This window comes from Helianthus annuus, chromosome 2, assembly GCF_002127325.2.
Source record: "Helianthus annuus cultivar XRQ/B chromosome 2, HanXRQr2.0-SUNRISE, whole genome shotgun sequence".
Classification (NCBI taxonomy): Eukaryota; Viridiplantae; Streptophyta; class Magnoliopsida; order Asterales; family Asteraceae; genus Helianthus; species Helianthus annuus.
In genome coordinates this window covers 63,729,858-63,735,730 of record NC_035434.2, presented here as the reverse complement: position 1 = coordinate 63,735,730, position 5,873 = coordinate 63,729,858, and positions in this window count along the sequence as shown.

Here is a 5,873-nt window from a genome sequence, read left to right as displayed (position 1 = left end):
TGGACTATAACCATCGTGATCACGCTCACGTTATGAAGTTCCAATGAACTTCGTGTTGACCATAGGCTGGTCAACGCAGAAAGTCAAACAAAACGTTGACTTTTGGACTCGAAAAGCGAATAAAGAACGAAAGAACACTTACGAAGGGTCCCCGAATGCTAATCTAGATCAAAATGGCTCAGGTATGAAACAAAGGTTCCAACTTAGAGCTTTTGATCAGATTTTTGTGGGTTTTCACCAAAAGGCGGGACGGGGGGGGGGGGGTATTTATAGGAAAAGTAAAGCCGTTAGGATCGTTTCTTGAATATCGTGCCATGATCTTATGCGTACACTTGTCGCAAAGTTGTGGTGGCTCAAATTGACCCTAACTCTTCAGATGGTGAAAGGGCATTGCCCTTTGGGATGTTTGAAAGGCCAATCTTATCCAGAAAACAAAGTTTCTGTTATTGAAGGGGCCATGTGGCCCGCATCAGGATTAGACAAAACTCAGGCGGGCCGCCTGGGCCTGTCTGATCTGCACATACTTTCAGAAATGGCAGTTTTGGTCCCTGTTGCGTATTTAAGCCATTTCCGACACTTATAAGGCCCGTAAAGCCAACTTTAAGGCCCTAAAATGATGCCTAAACATTGTGGACATGAAACATGCTCAAAAATGTGTCGGATGTTGGTTCGTTTGGCCGTACGATCGCGATGTTCGGTTAATTACGACGGAATGCGCATAAGCGCGAAAGACGATCCAAATGACGCGACGAACGGATTTTTCTCATGCCAAACACTAAGGCATAATATAAGGATGCTTACATAAATTTTTGGATGTCCGGATGTATTCAGAACGTAAGTTATGCGCGAAAGTGCAAACTTATGCACTTTTTGACACTTTAAGTCCCTGAATGATCCAAAAGTTTGTTTTAGCATACCAAACCCTTCAAAGCCTATTTCTAAGCTATGTAAAGGATATTTATGGTATGTTTAACTTATGGACATGTTCCGGAATGTTCGTTACAGTTCAAATTGGCATACTTTCGCAGTTTTTCAAGTTTAGTCCCCGTAAGCGAATTAACTTGTTTTTGCCATACCAAAGCCTTCAAAACTTACTTCTAAGTTATGTGAAGGTTATTTAAGGTATGTTAAATGTATGATGGTGTTCCGGAGTATTTGTCGCATCAAACGGAGTATGTTTACGCACCAGTTTGCGTATAATTCTCAAGAAAGCGTTGTAAAGTTTGAATTTGAACAAGAACTGATATGTGCAAAAGATACACATATTTATACAAGATCCCAAGTATGAAATACAATATGTCATAGGCTTGGTATTTGTTTGATGGTCGCGGTGGCACAGGTGTCACACAGAGTAAGGTGTAATCACGTACAAAGTTGATTATTCAGTACCTGTAAAACAACCAGAATGGCGTCACAATCATAGGATAACACAAACAACACTGGTTCACTCTTCAAACCACCTATGTTGGTCAGATCTGAATACAACATCTGGGAGCGAAGGATAAGTCACATCCTAGCTCAACAAAATACTGGATGTTGGAAGTCAGTTGTCTTTGGACCACGTGTTCCAATGGTGCCGAGTGCTGAGGATCTAAAAGTTATGGTACCTAAGAAAATTGAAAACTATACTGATCAGGATTTTCAGAAAATTGAACTGGATGCCAAGGAATTTAGCATCGTTTCATCTGCACTCCCAAATGAAATTTATGCTGGGCTGTTACACTGTAACAGTGCCAAGGAATTTTGGGATGCACTTAAGGAACAATTTGGTGGGACTGAGGAAGTAATTGAAAATAACAGAGAAATTTTGAACCAGCAGTATGAAACCTTTTGTCACATTAAGGGTGAATCATTAACACAATAGTTTGAGCGTTTTAGCTTTCTCATAAGTGAACAGAAACTTGTTAAGGTTGAATTTGCTAATGCTACACAAAACAATAGGTTTCTTAGGTCACTTCCTGAAAAATGGGACACAATTGCTTTTGTAACTAGGAATTCAGTTGGGTTCAAAGATCTGACCCTAACCCAGCTTCATGGTAGACTCCTGACCTATGAAAGGGAGTTGAACCAGAAAAAGAAGTTACAAGAGTCTGGGAAGGTTGCAGATGACTATTCATTTGGCAACACAGCTCTTTTAGGTCAGGAAGAATCTGGTAGTAGTAAGGATCAGAGTTATGATCATTACACTGACATAACAGCTAGTGGAACTTTTAACAACTCTGATTCTTACTCATCTAACCATGCTTTTACAGCTAATGGAGAAAACTAGAATTCTGACAATCTGTCCTTTGAACTCAATGATCTTCAACATTTTGATCCAACTGATCTGGAAGAAATGGATATTTTGCACCAACTTGCACTACTGAGTGTTAGAACCAACAAGTTTTACAAAAGGGCAGGGAAAACATTCCCAGAGTTACATGGGAACTTGAAAGTAGGGTTAGATAAATCAAAGATCAAATGCTACAAGTGTAATAGGTTAGGTCATTTTGCTAGAGAGTGTAGGAGTCAAAACAGTGGACCAATCATCACACACCCTAGCCCTAGACCACAAAATAACCAAACCACTGTGCATTATTCCCAATATGCCCCTGCTGCTCATGTTAACACTGCTGACTATGCACACCCTGAATCCCTATTCCTCAGGTTCAGGTGCAACAAGCTGCACCTCAACAAGCTGCACAAACAGCTGTTCAAGCAGATCAGCAAAGCTTTTTCACCCAAGGCTTTGTTGATTGGAGCAGCTTACCTGAGGATCTAGGAGATGAAAACTTTGCTCTATATGCTGATAATTGTCACACCCCGACCACGTAAAACAACAAAACGTGGCGGAAACGTCGGGGAGTGTTGTAACATAATCATTGTTTCACAACCATGGATTAAACAAATTTCGTTTTATTGAATTAAATGAGTTACAATGTCTTAACAATAAAGAAACATAAAAAAAATTAACTAGTCTTGCATCTTTTAATGTCACTAAGGTCTCGTCCAATCCTATGTGAGCATGCATCAATATCATCATCAAATATCATCAACTATTGTACCTGAAACACATGTGAAAATACGTCAGCATAAAAATGCCGGCGAGTACATAGGTTTTATGAAAAATAGGATCCATGACTTAGGTTTAAGAAAATGTTTAACCAAAAACTTGTCATGAATCCAGTTTAAGTGTTTGCTTTTATAAAATGTTTGAAAATCGATGATAGATATGTATAGTTAAAAGAATGATGTAAGGTTAAATGAATAACCAAGTAAAAATGAGTTTGTATAAAACAAACTGTTTTGTAAAACAATGTCTTGTGAAAAATATGTTATTTGTGTAAAAATGTATAAATCCAAATGAATGATTTAAATAACGCTACGCCATGTAATATAATACAAGCACTTATATATAGGAAGTACCAGCGGCGTATCCACCATGCTTGTATCACATTACACACGTCTCGTTACACAAATAACTTACCCACATAAACCACCAATGTAAATTGCCCATGTCTAAACCGTTGTCAAATGTCAATCAAGTATTGTGTAAACAAAATGTCATGTATGGCAAGTGAAATATGTAACAACCAAACCATAGGTAAGAATGCACAAACAATGTACTAAGTATGCGACGGATGGACATACATAGCATGATACCAAGTATAAGATGTCTTGTAAAACGATGTTCTAAGTATGATGGACATACATAGCATGAAATGTTATGTAAAACGATGTACTAAGTATGCACACAATGGGCATACATAGCATGTGATGTAAAATGTACTAAGTATGATGAACATACATAGCATGAAATGTTATGTAAAACGATGTACTAAGTATGCACACAATGGGCATACATAGCAAAAACATAATGAAATCATGTACTAATAGTGTACTAATGAACATAGCAAGTATATGATATAAAAGCATGAAATCATAAAAGTAACAAGTAGGCACATGTGTTTCACCCCAAAATGTTTGGAAAACAGTAAAGGAGGGGTCTATGTACTCACTTGAGGGTGCTTAGAAGTCTTAGGATAACCACCAAGCAAAGCTAGAAGATCACGGAATCAAACGACACCTATATAGGTATCTACATTAATAAACGGACCTATCGGAGGATCGGGTAGTACAAGGGTTTGTAAACCAAATAAGTATGGGAACTTATGTAATATGGTTTAACAAAGCCTACGTACTAAAACGAAACCTATCCTAAGTGCTTTTGACCCATTACGACCCGTTTAGGTAGCTTACGCCACTTTAACGCGTCGTTCGCGTAAAACGTGTTTGGAATGCCTAACTAGTCCTATGACAAGCAAGATATGCCTTAACATGTTTTATATTGTTGTTAAGTCAGCTTAGATACCAAAATTTACGTTACATAGGCTTAAAATGAATTTTAGCGCAAAAAGGGTATTTTGGTAATTTACCTAAGGCATAGGAGCTACTTATCATACAACTACTTAAACGACGTGACCATAAGGTACAACCTCGGAAGGTTATTCCCTATACAACTATGGTCACCTAAAGTGTTTGGTCGGATCCTAAAGATCGACCAATTGGGTCGGGTTCGTAAGCATAAGCGATTGATTAGATCGCTTACCTTTACGACCCTAAACAAGCACAAATCTAAAAGCGACGAGCTAAACATGCTACAACATGTTTAGTAAAGTTAGAAAACAGGTTTGGTATTAAAACAAACAGTTTTAATACCCTAGAGTAGTTTGGTTACAAAATACGCGAGAAAACGCATTTTGGCCGAAACTACGACTCGTCACTGAGCCTAGATAACGTGGTAATCAGTAGGTATAGTTACTAGGGACTATAACCATCATGATTACGCTCACGTTATGAAGTTCAAACGAACTTCGCATTGACCATAAACTGGTTAATGCAGAAAGTCAAACGCAGTTTGACTTTAACGCTAAAACGAATGAAAAACGCGAAAGAATACTTACAGAAGGTCCCCGCAAGATTCGAACCCGATTCACTCTCAGGTAGGAAGCATATACTTCCACTTAGAGAGTGTAGAATCAGATTCAAATGTGAGGAAGAATGAAATGGGTGAGGGGTATTTATAGATTTCCTTGAACCGTTAAGATCGTTCGTCGAAAAACGTGATTTGATCTAGACCTTACATGTGGGCACATGGTTTTCAAATACCATGGGATCCCCTAATGTGGACTATGTTCATTGAATACCATCCCATGGTTTTGCAAAACCATGGGTGAAAACCATTAACACTTCAAAATGGACTAGGTTCATTGAATCTGCCAGAAATTTCAAAAATGGTCCCTACACTTGTAAAACTTGATTTTTTTTGGCACTTTTAAACCTCTTTAACCTCATTTCAAGGCTCTAAAATGATATTAAAGTATAGGGAACTTAAAATATGCTCACAGACATCACGGTTGTCGGTTTGTTTGGCCGTACGGTTGCGTTATTCGGTTAATTACGACGGAAGTAGTAACGAACGCAAAAACGATCCACATTAAGCGACGAATGGAATTTTATCATGCCAATTACTAAAATAAAATATTTTAATGATTACATAAATTTTTGGAAGTCCGGAAGTATTCAGAACGTAAAATATGCGCGAAAATGCAAACTTGTGAACTTTTTGACGCTTTTAGTCCCTGAATGAGCATAAAGTTTATTTTTGCGCACCAAACACCTCAAAGCCTATTTCTAAGCTATGTAAAGAATATTTAGGGCATACTTAACTTATGATCAAGTTCCAGAAGGTCTGTTACAGTACAAATTGACATACTTTCGCAGTTTGTCGAATTTAGTCCCTGTAAGCGAATAAACTTGATTTCGGCATACCAAACCATCCAAAACTTATTTCTAAGTTATGTAATGGTTATTTAAGGTATGTTAAGCCTACT